The sequence below is a fragment of the Protopterus annectens genome, chromosome 2.part1, assembly GCF_019279795.1.
Source record: "Protopterus annectens isolate FY-2018-M chromosome 2.part1, PAN1.0, whole genome shotgun sequence".
In the NCBI taxonomy this organism is placed as follows: domain Eukaryota; kingdom Metazoa; phylum Chordata; order Ceratodontiformes; family Protopteridae; genus Protopterus; species Protopterus annectens.
Genome location: NC_056729.1, coordinates 1,244,688,505 through 1,244,706,493, shown reverse-complemented (window position 1 = coordinate 1,244,706,493; position 17,989 = coordinate 1,244,688,505).

The following is a 17,989-nucleotide window of genomic DNA, read 5'->3' as shown; positions in this document are numbered from 1 at the left end:
TATAAAACAAAATAAAGATGATATGAGTCAGGGAGGGGAGCACTAGACCAGGGATAGTCTACATAGTGTACTCTAAAGGCACTAAAAAAAAAAATTCAAACCCTATACCCTTCCACCTTACACAGAGGATATTAGTCCTCTGTGCCATCACTAGTCAGCATGGAAAGTATAAATTTATGCCAAAGTATTTTAAAAAATAAAGTAACATGGCTAAAAATGTTTCAAACTCTACATCCTCGGCACAAAGAATATCAACATTAGCCCACGACCCTAAACTCGTCAGTTAATGTAAGAAGTTGTTTTCATAATGTGAAGTAGGAAACTCTAATTATTGGCATTATTTAATGACTACAAAAGTTCCTGAATTACAATACAAGTCATCTATAACAGGCAACAGTAGGAGCACCCTGTGAAATCACAGACAGACAATTGAAAGGGATGTGTGTGTGTCCATGTGGGGGAGGCTTCAAGACAAAGAAAGGATGAACACTATATGAGAGGAGAGTTTTCAAAATATGACAGTCATGAAAACATTTAATAGAATAACTGATCTAGCATCAGGGTGCATTTCACAGGCATTAAACATAATGAAACTGTGATGTCTGCCATTATTGGCTAACTGTAAAGATCCATGATTCACAGGGGCAAAACGAATGAGACACATTGGGTATGTTCTTTCAGTTTAGGGACAGGTGTGTGCGTGTGTGTGTGTGTGAAGAGTGAATGAAGGGGGGATGGCTGTGCCAATGCATAGCATGAGCCACCAGTGTAAACTACCATAATAAAGTGCTCATTAGCATTAGTTAACAGTGATTCAGAAACAGGCAAATTAGGGAATAATGAGGTCTTGCCTTATTGTGGCTAATGTGTCCCTGAATCACAAATTACTGCATTGTGAAAACAACCTCCTTTTACTGCAACTCTTTCCTCCAGTGCTGGGGTTCTTTCTGAATTTTTGGAATAGTCTTAACCTAAACATTCAGTTTCTTTCTTCCACTTCACAAAGTCACCTTTAAAACTTATTTGGATGCTCATGCTGAAATTGATGACAATGTCATCACAGATAGAGCTCCTATTCATAGGGGTGTAATGGGTCTATATTATAGTATCAAAGTTTTTTGAACTTTGAATGCTATAATATTGACCTGTTTTTGTCAAAAACTGAAAATAGCGAAGCCACGGAACTTCAAAATCTTACCTAGGGTAAGATTTTGGTTGTCCTTTCCATGGGTTCGCTATTTACTCTACTGTGGTGGGAAGGTTACGGACTGGGGTAAGGTAAGTATGCGAATGGAGGTTACGGACAGGGTTAAGGTAAGTGTGGGAACGGATTGGGGTAAGGTGAGTGTCCGATAGTTAAGGACATTAGGGTTAGGGAGCAGGTAAGGTGAGTGTGCGATAGTTAGGGACTTTAGGGTTAGGGGGCGGGTAAGGTGAGTGTGCGGTAGTTAGGGGCTTTAGGGTTAGGGAGCGGGTAAGGTGAGTGTGCGGTAGTTAGGGACTTTAGGGTTAGGGAGCAGGTAAGGTGAATGTGCGGTAGTTAGGGACTTTAGGGTTAGGGGGCGGGTAAGGTGAGTGTGCGATAGTTAGAGACGTTAGTGTTAGGGTTGGGTTAAGGTGAGTGGATAGGTTGTAGTGTAGGGTTACAATTATGATTTTGTTAAGTGTATGTGTGTGGTTTATTTATTTTGGTGTGCTTGTGTTGTGTGTATGTGTTTCAGAACAGCAAATTTTTTCCCTGAATGTTCGATATTTTGTGGTTTAGATATTTTAGGTACAATGAAATAGCGTTCGCTATTTAAATCTTACGATAGGGTAATATAAATGCGCTGTAACTTAACCGACAAGGTGGGAGTAGCAGCCTTACTTTTTTTACTTATGTTTTGCTAAAATACCAATATAGCCTGCAAGTTAAAACATAATGACCAGACCGGTGGTTATAACTATTGTTTCAACGCAAGGTTCACCAGTTCTGTTCTTGAATGTGGTGACTTTGATGCAGAGTTTACAGGTCCTCCCTGAGTCTCTTTATTTTTTTTTCTCTTTTTTTATTTTGCCTGGTGCTTCAGTTTCCTTTCACATCACAAATACATGCTAGTAGTGAAATGGCCATACTCCAAACTATCTGCAGATGTGCACAGTGTCAGTGAGTGAATGTGTGAATGCATTTGAGCTGGATAGTACCCTATCCAGAACTAGTTTCTCTGACTTCTGCTCACTGACAGTCAAAATAGCCTGCAGCTCGCCTGTAAGCCTGAAGAGCATTACGCCAGTAATCTAAGACTAAATGAAAAACAAAACATTATTTTATTATATCTTGAAGTTTTATGCTATGTCCCCATGTCACAAAAATTTGATTATTTTATAATATTTTTTATTTATAATATGTTCTACCCAAATTAGCCTGGAGGCGCCTGCCATATTGACATGATTTTATTTTTTAGGTAAAGCTTCTAATTCTATTTATATTTTTAAAATATGACACCATATGTCATGGCTTTTCTCTTTCGGCTATAATCTCCCTCACCCAAAATGGAATACCCTAAACATTTTCTTTTTTTTTTTCCCATTATCTAAACAGATGTCTAGGAAATCCCCCATTTTTTCCCCATTTTGACTGATGAAGGCAACAAAAATGCTATGTTTTGTGAACAGTAAGAATTCCCTAGATGGAGGAACTACTCACGCACACACAGTCTGTCAGTCAGAGATGTCACTTTCTCTAGTTTGCTTGTCTGATATACTGACTCTGCTGCACATGACAATGTACTAGCTCAGTAGTGACTGCATTTCATTCAGCAAATATTTATTTTATGGCTCTAATAGGACAGAAAGAAGGCAGGGCTGCAAATATGTTGCTCTGTCAGCTTCTTCTGAATTGAATGTCTGAATTGTAATGTGCAATAAGATGCAAGACCAAATGAGTCAAATTATGGAAGAAAATAAGAGCTCTCCCACATATCATTTATTGTAGTTTGTTGACTTGGTTAGTCCCATTAGGCCTATCGCCTATTTTTCAAGGGAGATCTGAGGTAGTATTCATAATGACTAGGAGAAATGTGTCCAGGGCAGAAGGGAAATTCCCATGTCTTACATTCTCAGAGCAAATAATACTAGACAACCAATCACAAGGACCAGAAATGTATATCCATATACACCTTTAAGTAGGCACGCTTAAAAATTCTTGCCACCCTTTGTGGTATTTAGTAGTACTTATATCCCAAATAAAGCAAGACTATACATGGTAATCCTGGTGTGAATTTGTGCCTACCCATCCAATCATCAAGACTTGCCTTAAAGGTATACAAGGTAGTACTTGTAGTCATAACTTATTTTATAGACTGAACCAAAGAGTAAAAAGGTCACACAGACAAACCAAATCACATGGTCCTCCAATACAGGAGGTTTAAGGTAACACACAGTGAAAACTCTAGTTTACCTAGGTTTCTTTGTAGTTTTTACTAATTATTTTATAAGCTGAGAATACATTGAGTTTGAAACCTGCCCTTTCATTGAGACTAGTTTATTTCCTAGTATAGATTTAGGTTCCTAGTGTCTGGATAGCCACTGATTTTGTGAAGAAGTAGAAGGTCAGATAGGATTGGGTTTCTCATAGCTCAAAAAGCAAGACATTGGTCAACAGAGAAGAGCTGGGAGGTCACCAAGTATAAGGAGATTCATGATAATCTGTCAGGAAAGGTGAAGGATTTAAGGACTTTAATTTACTGGTTAGAAATTTATGGGGCATTTCCTACAATGTGATATACTTGGCTTTTACATATCAAATGCAGTAATGTATTTAATGATGGGTCTGATATGGGAAGAGTACCACAGTATGACGTCTACAGACAGTTATGTAATCTGCCAAAAATGTATCCAGTCTGACAAGAAAAAGTACTTCTTATCGCTCCAAGATTCCCATATCTCCAGCTAAAAAAAACAGGTAATGCCTCTCAACCTAACCCCTTACCTAACATAACAGATCCTTAAATATCTCATAATTTCAACTTCGACGTTATTAACTGTATTATATCCCTACTTAAGAATCAACTAAGTCAACTATTTCTCTATTCCTGTTAGGCTCTGCCTCAAGCCCCTCCTTCTCCTTTCAACCAATTCTAACTAAAACCATATAAAAGTTAACCTACTACTCTAGCAGCTGACGGTCAACTTGCTGAATTCCTAAACATTGCCACTGAACTTTTGGCATAATCAGTAACCATATTAATGAATACACACATTTTTGAAGCATCATTCTTAAAATATTAGGAAACAAACTTATATGATTCCCCTACACAAAGATGGAAAATCCATACAACTATCCAATTTCATAGGTTCATAGGCAGGTACTAGGCTATTGGCCCAAGGGCCTATGTAAGCCTAGCCAACAAGGTTTCCTGTATTATATCCCTACTTAAGAAGCAACTAAGTTAACTATTTCGTTATTCCTGTTAGGCTCTGCCCAGTTGAAGTCCTTTCACCCCTGTCAAAAAGGCTGGAAAAATGCATTCACAGCCAACGCCCTAAACATCATCTCCTCATAGCATGACTTTCAGCCCGATCAGAGAACAACACAGCATTATTATTCTTCCTCAGTACAATCAACAAATGCAGAAATGCAGCCAGATTTGTCCCATCTACTTTCCAAGGCCTCTCCAAGGCTTTAGACACTGGTTCTCATCCTAAGCTACTACAAATACTGTCTGAACTTGGCTTCTCCTCACATACTTTGTCTTGGTTTACAAACTACTTGTAACATCATGCACAATATGTAAAAAAAGCAAATAAAAAAAAAAAAGATTACTTTGGATCTTGAAGATATTCCCCTGCAGATTAACTGATTCATAGGTGAGTCCTAGGTTCATGACCAGACGGGAGTCTTTTTAAGATTAGTCATTCTTCTAACAAAAACAAACAAATGAAAAATACTACTATACAAAATCAGAAATGTGGTCCAGAGGATAAATGATTCACTCAGTAAAGATAAATACATGCAGTAAAAAAGACGTATGAGTGAATCAACACAATGAGATGTTCAAGAATGATAAAAACAAAGAAATAATTTATTCACTATACAGTAAGTTAGCATTTTCACAGTAATAATACCTCTTTCTCAGAGGATGTAAAACCTCCATATCAAAGCATTGAAATAATCAGATGAAAAAATTAACAGCCAATCACTGACTTCAATCACTTAAAACATTAATCAAGACATTCAACTACCTTAAAGGTAAAACAAGCAGAAACACATTAAAACTGCATTAAAAAGCTATGCATCTTAAATGAGCCTTTTCCATTGCTTATATATTGGTCTCATTCTAAGGAATGGTTTCTCCTTGTTAGTATGGAACACTGCCTCACAGGCTCTCCTGTAAACTTACTCAACCTTAGATTTTCCAGTAAGTATGTACTTGAAGCTTGGAGAACAGCACAAGGGTAGCCCACCCACTGATTCTGGGAGCTATACATTGATTGGCCTTAAGAGTCCTGTTTGTAAGATAATATAATTCAGAAATAAAGATATTAGCAGCTTACATTCCCTTGACCCAAATTAATTTGTCTTAATGAAGGGCAGATCCTGGCCAGTTAACCTGGCTGACTTTTGAAAGTGTCACAGAGATAATCGACAAAGGTAAATCAGTACATATCATGTACCTAGACATAGCCAAGACTATCAATACTAACCCACAGGTTGGCATCATTGATAAAGTGACCCACTTAAATATAAACCCTTATACTGCTCAGTGAATACCAAATTGGCTAACAGACAGAACCCATTCACTCAGGGTTAGTGGTACATGTTTCTCAAAAAGGCTATTCACTAGTGGTATCCCCCAGGGCTCCATTCTCGGACCACTGCTTTCCTTAAAGAAAACAAAAAAAACAAAAAAATCTTGTTTTTTTCCCACTTTTCTGAGATTTAAAAAAAGTTCAGTTACAGATTTGCTGTTCTGAACTGTTTGTAAGTTTCTTGGAGGCCATTATTTGATTGGGCTAAAGGGAAGTCTCTGTGTTCATCAGTGGCAGTGATAAACATTGAGCAGCCTGCCTGCCCCTGTGGGAGTGGTTACTGCCTTGAAACTGTAGTTTTATTGGCCATTTTGGGTCAATTCCTAACTCCTTGATCTCCCTCTCTTAAAACCCTCTTTTGCGCGGTTTTGCGCATTTTTGTGCATAGCGCAACATCAGGCAGCGCCACCTAATTGGGTTTAAACTATTCCTGGCTCCACAAAGTCTGCTCTTCACCTTTTTCCTTAGAACTGCTCTATCTCTCAAATTAAACACCATATCCTCATTCTAAGGCCCCTCACTGGTCCAAATAAGTAATTTTACAAGTTAGCACTAATAAACCATAAGCACTACTTACTCTTATACTCTCTACGATTACCTTGTCCACTATTGGTCCGTTTTAATTCAGTTGCCTATATTACTCTAGCATGTCCAAAGGTCAGTCAATGGTTTCCTCTCCAGTCCAGCTGCTGAATCTGGGAATTTTGAGGCAATGTTACAACTGTCTCATGTACACGGACAACCCTCTCCTCCTCCTCCAAACAGGTTCAAATATATGTGAGAGATGCAACCATATAGCCAAACTGGAGGCTGAGCTCTCTCATCTCAAAACTGGTGTAACCAGTCAGAAGGAGAAGGCAACCTCACACAACACAATTCCAGTATCACATAGTCCCACCACAACAGCGAACCAAACACATAAAAACACAAAAACATACTCGGAGGCTCTAAATAAAAATCTACCTAAGCAACAGAGACCTCTAAAGCAGACATCCAAGCAAACGCTACCCCAAAACAAAACACGTGCAACACATAGCACACAAAGTCAGTGTGCCAAGCAGTCACAGCCCTTAAGGCTGAATAACACACCTGATACTCTTGTAATAGGTGACTCTATTGTCAGACACATTGACGTCCTGCTCACCAGGCTGAATAAAGTCACATTGAGCTGCCTGTCGGGAGCTAGGACCCGCCACATAACGCAAGCACTCAGGTCACTCCAAAGCAAATACAAATATGACTCAGTCATTGTATGTGCTGGCGTGAATGACCTGAGACGTACCTCCCTCGACTACATGAAAAGAGACATAGAGGAGCTCTCTGATCATGTAGCCCAGGCCGGTATGACCCTGACCTTGAGCAGCATCTTACCCTCACGTAGAATGATGCCACAGTGTAAAGACAAAATGATCGATTTTAACAATTGGCTAAAATTTTGGTGTCATTCAAAGGGGATCCAGTGTCTGTCAGCCTGGGAAGACATGCTCGACAAGCCACGTTGCTTCGCTAGGGATGGCTTGCACCTGTCACCCCTGGACTTTCGGATATTGGCAAAGGCTCTTGCCACCCCCATAGTGCCTTTTTTAGGCAAGGCTCAAAAGTCAAACCCACCTCCATAGACAGCACAAGGAACAAGAAGCTAAGGGTAATGCTGCTAAATGCCAGAAGTCTTAACCTCAAGATGCATGCACTCGAAGCTCTCCTCAATATGGAGAACATCGATATCTGTGCAGTGACAGAAACCTGGTTCAAGGCTCCAGACAGCACCCCAGGACTACCAGGTTATACCTCATATCATGCTTTTCGGCCCCAAAACCCAGACCAAACCACAAAAGGAGGGGGAGTTTCCATATTTATCAAGGATATCCACACCTCCAGGTTAGTGGCATTGAAAGAAGTAACTGACAGTGGGCAAGACTGCTTTTCAGTTTATAGCATCCTACAGACCACCCTCTCAAAGTCAGGAATCCCACTCGGCTTTCCTGAAAACATTGGAGAACATGAAGATCTCTCCGAACACCATTATATTGGGCGACTTCAACTACCCAAACATAGACTGGGAGCATTACTCAAGCCCCAGCACCTTAGCCCAAAGGTTCCTGGAATTTATAAACTCAAATGCTATGGAACAACTAGTCACCACTCCCACAAGAGGGGAAAACATACTAGACCTGATCATTACCAACATGGGGACTCTATGCTCCATACCAGAAGTATATCCCTCATTGGTAAGATCAGACCATAAATTAATTTCACTGGATATCCACATCCCGACCCCACCCCCAGCCCAGAAAACCACAGTGAAAAACTTCTCAAAAGTGAACTTCACACTTCTCAAAACCGAAGTGGAATCCTTCAAGGCCCCAGGGCCAGTGGAAACTATGGCCCAAACTGCAGAATCCTATATAAACGCATTCTACGGACATCTCCAGGAATGCATGGATCATGCTATCCCAAACAAAACCAAGACCCAATCATCCAAAGGCAGGCGTCGTCTGGTGGACTCCAGCCATAAATAAACTGTACAACAGAAGGAGGAAGCTACTACATGATAGAGCAAAATCCCTAAAAGGGAAGGCATCTCTGATCAGTACTAGCAAAAAATTACGATCCCTCATAAAATCCTCCAAGGCCAGCTTCCAGAGAAAAATTGCACAGGACACTAAAGACAATCATAAGGCTTTTTTCAGTTATGTTAGGAACCTGGGATGCAACTCCCAGACTTGTTTTGAGTTGATTCTAAGCGACAAAAAATACACTGAACCCACAGACATCGCCAATATCCTGGCAGACAGGTTCAGTGCAAACTTCTCCACCCCCTCCCCCCCAAAAGAGCAAGTATCTATCCTGGCAGAGTGCAGCCTCCCAAACATCTCTGATGCTCAGGTGAAGGCTGCCCTCTCCAAAGCAAAAAAACACTGCTTCCATGGGACCAGATGGCATCCCGGGTTGTGTCCTACATGAACTCCAAGAAGAACTAATCCCTCAAGTAAAACTGCTGTACAATCTCAGCCTCACTACAGGATATGTGCCCAAAGAATGGCATACAGCAACAGTGGTCCCACTCCACAAAGGTAGCACCTCTGCGGACCCTGGAAACTATCACCCCATAAGCCTGACTAGCCTAGTCTGCAAGGCTATGGAGAGGATCATCATGGAACTCATAAACAAAGACATTGGGGACCTACAGACACTAGATCCTACCCAATTTGGCTTTGTCAAGGGCAGATCCTGCCTTTTGAACCTGGTCGACTTCTTTGAAACAGTCACCAAGGCCATAGATGAAGGGAAGGTAGTCCACACAGCCTATCTGGACCTCGCAAAGGCATTTGACACAATACCCCACTTGGGCATCATAGATAAGCTATCCAGCCTAAATATAAACCCCTATGTCACAAGATGGGTCGCAAACTGGCTCAAAGACAGAACCCACAGAGTCAGAGTTGCTGGAGCCATGTCAGACTTGAAACCGGTCACAAGTGGCACCCCACAAGGTTCTGTCCTGGGACCACTCTTGTTCGGTATTTACTTTTCTGAGGTACAGACCAATGTGGGAGGACTATGGCTCACCAAGTTCGCAGATGACTGCAAACTGGGCACCATAATCGACTCTCCAGCTGACACAAACATCCTTCAAAAAGGTCTCGCAGAGACGGATAACTGGTGCCAGAGCCATGGTCTAAAGCTAAATGCCAAAAAGTGTATAGTCATACCCTTTGGCAAAAACAATGTGCCCACAAATTACCACATAGGTGGTAACCCATTAAGTACAGAGAAAGTAATTAGGGATCTGGGGACCCAAGTTGATAGCAATCTCTCCTTTGACAACCACATTGCCAAAGTGGTTAGAAAGACCTTCTACATAGCCCACCTCATCATGAAAGGATTCACATCTAGATCAAGAGAGGTAATCGTGCCGCTTTATTCATCCCTCATCAGGCCCATCATAGAATACAATGCCCCCTTTGGGATGTACCTTATCCAACACCTGCAGCAATTAGAAAGACCCCAAAAGTACCTCACCAGGAGGATCAAGGGACTCAAACAGATGCCATATGCTGCTTGGTTAAAAAAACTCCAGCTCTACTCAGTTGCATACCGCCTACTTTGAGGCGATCTGTGCCTGACATATAAAGCTATGTCCAACCCAGAATTAATGGACATGCTCCACCTCAGTAAATCTAAGTCTCTTAGAGCCATGCGCTCGAGGGACTTGAACCTCAGCACAGAAATAAATAGAACATGCTGGAGGGACAGATTCATAACCCAGAGGCTCCCTTCGCTCTAGAATAGAATTCCAATTCATGTTAGGCAGAGCACCTCACTGACTCTCTTCAAGAAGAATCTTGATGAGTGGATGGGGGATCGTAGGTTTGTCCCGGGAATTACTTCCGTGTCACTAGTAGACAGGGGCACAGTAAACTAAACTTTAAAAAGGGCACAGTATACTCAAATTAAGGGGTGGCATAAGCCAAACACAATCGGGCTAGGCTTATAAATGCCCCAGGGCAGATAGCCTAGTATGAACCTATGAACTACTCTGCAGCACATACTTTGCTGATGACAGAGCTAACATCAGGGTATTCTGGCTGATCAAGTTTGCTAATGACTGCAAACTCAGGGCTGACATCAGTACTCCAGGTCACACTCATATCATTCAATAGGGTTTCATTTGTACAAAGTTATGGTGCCAGGACTAAATCTTAATGCGAGAAATATAGTATTGTACTTCTTGGAAAATAAGAACACCCCCTGCACCTACCGCATAAATACCATACCACAAAAAAAAAGATACTGAAATCACAGACCTGGGCATATTTGAGGACAGTGATCACCACATATCAAGTGCCATTATGGAATCCTTTCTAGCCCAATTAATCATAAATGGGTATCCTATGGAGCCAAAGAGGTTCTTGCCACACTATATTCATCCCTTATAAGGCCACTACTGGATTGACATATGCCTAAAGCGGACATTATGTTCCAAGAATATGATCCACCTAAGAAAATAAAGCACAACATTTCTTTAACAAAACATTAGGAGTATAAGCATCTATATTATGTGATCGAAGCTTTAGTTAGTCAAGTAACTAAAGCTCAATCAAGAAAATGATTCAAACAGCCACACAACAGCTTACACAGCAAATCAAAGTTGTATCCAAAGGCACAGGATCCGAGGCTAAAGTTGAAAACACAGTTTTTAATAAAGCACGATACACCAATAAATCCAAGCGCTTTCACCCAGCTCCTGCCAGGCTTTTTCAAGGAATGAATACAAACCATAGTATCTTTTCATATTAATATAGCCAGTTAATTAATCACATGACTAGTAAATTGCATTCAATTAAATAAAATAAATTGAAATGTATAAGTATTTACGTATTTAAATGTGAAAATGCCAAAGTGCCATCAGTGCAGAAGCAAACATAAATAAATTGACAGATTTAAATGTTATAACAAGCATGAGTTAAAACCAATATTATAAAATCAAATAATTAGTGTAATAAATATATAAATATATGAACTTGTTAACACCATAAGGCTCATTCAAAACTTTGCTTTCCTGAGCTTCAAAACACATCCTATGTTAATGCTATCATTTAACCCAGGAGAACTAGTGGCATCTAATCTCAACTGCCAAAAAAGTTCACGAAACTCTAAACGAGTCTCCCAACTTCCCCCTCTTACCTCTGGGGTGATTTGTTCTAGCACCATATACTTTAAGTTCATTTTTACACATTTTTGAGAGTGTTTAAAGAATGCATTAGACTCCTTACTTCTAGAAATGCCATAGAAATGTTCGTACACCCTTTTCCTTAAAGTTCTCTCCGTTTTACCAACATAAAAACTCAAACAATAGGTGCACACCCCCAAATATACCACCCCCTTAGTTCCACAATTGTAATGTTTATCAGTTTTCACTGTAAAGTTCCTGTGTGGTAAATAGAAGGTGTTGTGGTTTAACATAGCAAAACATTGGTTGCAACTGCCACATTTGTGTGTACCCCACTTCATTTTATTACTAATATTACATTTCTCCTTTTTTTCAAAAAGTTCCTTTAAATTAATACCCCTCTTTCTAATAAAGTGTGGCTGGCTCGAAAATAAATGTTTCATTTCTTCATTGACCCCCAAAATGGGCCAGTATTTAAGAATAATAGATTCCACCTTGTATGAATTATTTGAATAAGTGTGTAAGAATTTATTTCCAGTCTCAATGTCTTTTTTAGGTTGATTTTTGTCTTGTAATTTACCTAGTCCCAATAGTGCTGGATATTTTGATTCCCTATTTTTAAAGATTTCCTGGATAACAGTTTCTATCAAAGTTTCAGGATAGTCTTTCTCTAAAAATAATTTTTTGATAGTCTCAACTTCAAGGCTAAAACTTTCTAGTGAGCTGCAAATTCTTGAAGCTCTAATGAGCTTGCCCTTTAATAATAGCTTTTTTCTGATAAAAGGGATGCCCACTACTAAAATGTAAATAAGAATTAGAAAACGTGGGCTTCCTATAAATTCTTGAATGAAATCTAGAATTAATGTAATCTTTTGAGAGCGTAATATCCAAATAGTTTAGCTCATTTAAATCAATAGAATAGGTAAATTTTAAAAATTCTGTACTAGAGTTAATATGTTCCATAAATCCTTTAAAATCATTCTCTGTACCTTCCCATAAAATACATATATCATCTAAAAACCTTCTATAAAATCTAATGAACTTATTCCAGGTAGTCCGTAACACACATTTTTGTTCCCAGTGATAGAGAACAAGATTAGCATACATTGTTGCACAAGGACTCCCCATAGCAACACCCTTTCTTTGTCTGAAAAACTCACCATTAAAAAGAATGAAATTGTTTTCTAGTATTATCTCCATAAATTCTATCACTAAATTGATTGTTCTACTGTCAAGACCTGACTGGGTAACCAAAATTTCTCTTAACCATTCCAGTCCTATACTGTGTGGGATACTGGGAAATAGTTCTACTACATCTATTGTTATCATAAGCGTGTGCGTAGTGAAGTAAGTTTGATCTATACTTCTCAAACAGTCCCAAGAATCCTTGCAAATATGTTCAATAGTAGATACATACTTTTTAAGTTTAGCATCAATAAATTTAGCTAAAGGTTCCGTGATGCCCCCCGCACCAGCCACAATCGGTCTAAATTTGAAGCTCAATCACTAAATATCGAAAACGCAAAACCACGAAGATCAGTTCCATGCAGGGAAACAATGCCGTACGGGCCCAAAAAAAAGAAAAAAAACATTAAACACAAATTAAGTGGGATGCTTTGACCACCACACTCCCTGATGTGGGGTGCTGTGCCTCCCACACCCCCCTAACCAAATATACCAACTCCGTGATCGCTACACATTGTAGAAAGGACAAAATCCACGTAACAGCCAAACAAATTGTTTCCCTGCATGGAAACCGCCATTCGCAGTTTTGCGTTTTTGACATTTAGTGATCGAGCTTTAGTTACTTGACTAACTAAAGCTTCAATCACGTAATATAGAACCGCTCGTAAAGCCATGCAGACCATCTAAAAGGTTTATCATTCTGGCTCTTTTTTTTTTTGTACCCATGGTGTCTATTGATCATGAGCTCCCTCCTGGCAAATCTAACCACATTCATTCCCCATCACCAAGGTAAGGATCATCATTCAGAGAACCGTGGGGGCAGATTGACACTATTTTCATGCCCTAACTCATATGCATATCTGGTGAAGTGCTGGGGAGGGACATGCAATGGGCTGGTGATAGAGGGCATCCCCTCACATCTGCAGGAGGCATTCCCTCCTAGCAGACCTGTCCCCTCACATCTGCAAGAGACATTCCCTCCTAGCAGCCCTACCCCTCCCCACAAGGCATGAATGGTGGTCTGTCCAGCCTCCGGCAGTGACATCACTTCTTGTTGTGCCTCTGAGTGTGTACAACCCTTCCCACTCCCTTGAAAGAAGCAAGTAGGCTGTGTTCCCTCATTCCTCCTCTTTCTGGGGGCAGGAATGCTACTGAAACCTCTTTACCTGGGTTGCAGTCAGGGCTTCATCCCTATGTGTTATGCAGCCAGGTTCTATCAATCTATTTTCTGACTCGTACAGATATCTGCATGATAATCTATTCCTGGTGCTACAAGGCTGCAAATAACACTGTCCAGCTTGACTGCCTACATGTTCATAAAACTGGAAACACTGCAGATAACCACTGTAGGGATATAAATCAGCACATAATAAAATAGGACCTGTTGGCATGATAGATACATCTCCCGAAAGATACACTACCTTTGAAATAAACTCCTACTCCATAACAAACAAAGCTCGCACATGCTCTTTAAATCAAATTTAGACAAAAGGATAAGTAATTATAAATTCATCCTGGGTATAACGTGTCAGTCTGTTATGGACAGGGGAAGTATGTAAAACTTGTGAAGACCAGAGACCTACTGTAAAATCTCATCTTTCTCACAAAAACACAATTCATCTTACTTTATTAAAAAGCTAGGTCCTGACAATGTTTCCAGTGGTTCTTTATGACCATCCCCTTAATCTACAAAATGCTTTATGTATTAATATGAAACTACATCCTCGTTGAATAGTGCAGTGATGTGTCTTTTTTACATCTTACTTTCCCATTATCATCAACATCCTTTTTCCCATTTTTCTACATGGGATCGGAGTGTCATGTTAACTGTTACCATTGCTCTTAATTCAATACCACAGCCCTGCCTTCTTAAACACTTCCTCCTTCAATGACAAATACCAATAGGTTTACTCTGTTTATCTTATGCCAAGAACAGCAGTACAAATGTCTTTTCAACAGGGTAGCTGACAAATTTCCTTTACGCACTGCCCTGTTTTCCAGTGCTGCACACAAAATATTCATAAAAACAAGAAAGAGAAAAAGTAAGTGGTGGTGCTGTGGTAGCGTTGTCGCCTCACAGTAAGACGTTGTTCTGTTCGATTCTCAGCTAAAGCGTCTTTTGTGTGGAGACATGCATGAATGGGCATACCTTCGTTGAAGGTTGTGCATCAGGGCTGGCAACTCGGCACATAAAAATCTACTGCCAATCATTAGCGGACCGGAGTTCCGCTGTGGCGACCCCTAACCGGGAAAAGCCGAAAGATACAACAACAACAATAAACAATTCTTCCTATTCCCTGTCCACAGTCACAGTGCTGTTTTTGCTGCTACAGTCCTTAGTGAACATGGATCTAATTCAACACCCATCTATCCAAGGTTAGGGACTGAAAAAAGGCAGTGTGCCATACCTCAGTCTGAATTACAATATGTGCATGCATGACCAAGAGGTCAGCGGTACCAGCCCAAATTCTGTGGTTTCAGCAAGAAACAACTGAGATACTTGAAGAGAAAAACAAATATTCTTCTAGGGAAAAAAACTTTAGTAAAGTGGAAGATGTCTGCCTTTTGGGCAGCAGGACTTAACTGCTACCTTTTTTTGATTCACTGTCAAAAGCTTCAGCTCACTAGAAACACATTTATAATGCATGGTTGGTATATTAAATTAACATTGCTTCCATTTTCAATTTTTATACAGGGTGAAATAACTTCTGGTAAGAGCAGGGTCCATTATTAATACTGCTTTTCAATTAAAATTCCCAATTAGAACGTTTGCGCTACCCTGTAAGTGTAATTTATTTACAAAAAGACTCACTTTACCCATTTTGAAACAATAGTTGCATATGATTTAAAGGAATTATTATGAAAAACATTATTTGAACATACATTCTGTTTTTAACATGTATATATGTAAATACCGTTTGACTGCATTGTTTTTAATTTTATATAGTGAATGTGCATGTGTAAATCTATATACACATCCATATGCACTCATGTTTCTCTCTTTCCAAATGTTCATAAAAATACACATTTAAATTATCCAAGAAGAAAGAAACAGACACTACTTGTTTAAGAAGCAATATAACATGAAGGATTAGCCATCAGGATTTGGGCCTTTCAAGCATAACATTTAAAGTACATTAAAAAAAAAAATTAAGGCCAGTATTGCAAAAAGACTTAGATGTGGAGTAATATGATATACCCCGCAGTTTTTTCACATCCAAAAACAAAACCTAGGCCTCTGCTAATGGGGACTGCTGGAGCACTACACCCAATTCTGAAAGGGGAATAGTGCTTACTATGCTGAAACATTTCAGATTTGTATACTGGTAAATGCTGCTAATGTACAACACTGAAGCCATACAGTATCCCACTGAAGGCAAAGGACTGTTTCAGTGAAGCACAACCCCACCTGTATCAGAGACCTAGTACTACAGGCAATACTTGGTGACAATCCAGATTGCCTGCAGTAACAAGGATCCACATATGAATAGAAGTGCTGTGCCAGATGGCCTCATGGTGGCCAGGAAACTCCATCTCTACAGCAGACAGGTTCCGCTACCTGCAGACAGGTTCCGCTACCTGCACTATAGGTGGAGAAATGCACCTGGTAACAGTGGCCAGACTTGGAGTCTTTAGGTAGGATCTCACTATGCTAAGAATGGGTAGTGCAATTTTATTACCACAGAATGCTACAGAACCTCATTAGCCACTCCTGACTTAGCAGAAATCCTAGACATTCAGTATCCCAAAGTTACAAGGTACTGATCTGGGTGTCACCCACTTGTAGGATGATGTCAATCCCAGAAGGGGGGGTGGAATTTGGAATTCATGTTTGGGTTAGTGAAGCAGATGGCAGGGGTTGTCTGGTAGGCTACCCCAAACATTTTAGAATCCAACCTTTTATGTCAGAAATAAAGTAAATACAAGTATCAGTGAAATGCCCTCCATGTAAACTATCTCAGTTAATTTTATTTTTCTTTTATTTACTTATTTTGACCAGGTTAACCAACCAAACCTACAGCCTGTGTTCAGGGGAGTAGTGAGGTAGCATTTATACTGATTAAAGGTAATTCTCCAGGACAACAGGGAAATCACACTATGCTTTCTTCAATAAATGCTACTGATCTTTAACATCTGCTTGTGTTACCACCAGCTCAGGCAGATGGGATATTGTTTTCATGTCTCTTTCAAAGGGCAGCACCTCAGGAATACAGCTATGTCGCCCCTTTTTGCAGCACCACAGTGTCAGTAGTGGAACCGGAGTCCGAGCACCTGCGGTCGGAAATGAACCCACAAACTTATAATCTTCCAGACATCAAAGGAGTCTGCTACCTGCTGAGCTGATGATATCTGCTGTAAGGAAATTTATGTTGCTTTTCAAACTGTATTACAATCAATGAAGTATTAGAGTACATAACAGAAATTAGAAAACCAATCATAATTATATGAATACAGTATTCTCAAGGGCTCTTATGCTATTCACTTTGCAGCAGTATGACCCTGCAACACCTTATGTTACATTACATGCCTGACAGTTAATGAAGTTGAACAGAACAGTATCCTGTGGGAATAACTTATTGCTTAAATATTTGTTCTTTTTTGTGTGAAGAAGGAATATTTCCGGTGGAACCTTGCTGTTGTTTTATTATTATTCTGATTTTTGAAAAAGAAGGATTTATACCTAATCTCATGAGGATGGAATATAGCAGCAGTGACTCAAAAAAGTCAATTCTCATTCTGAATTTAAGATTATAATACTATTATGACTTCTAATTGGAAATGTGCCATATTGCATGCTGGATAACATTTAAACCTTAAATCGTAGTAAATGAGCACACACACACACACACACACACACACACACACACACACACACACACACACACACACACACACACACACACACACACACACACACACACAGACACACACACACACACACACACACACACACACAGACACACACACACACACACACACACACACACACACACACACACACACACACACACACACACACACACACACACGCAGCATCACATAGTGTACAGAATGAATGACTAACAATATTCAAGCATCCAGGAAGTTGGATCCCCTCTTCTTTATTCTAATATTGATTCAATGAAAGAGAATGTACCTTCCAAAATGTTGCTGGCAACCCCCCTAACTAAACATACAAATGCACACATACAAAGGTGTGTCTTGCCATTATATAATCTGTTAAAGCCATACAGACTTACTGTAGTGTAGTACAAAAGCATGATGTCACCATTATTATAAGAACCCATCAAAACAGTGAAGCAGGTACACTGAGGTGTGATATACAGGCTTTAATAATGT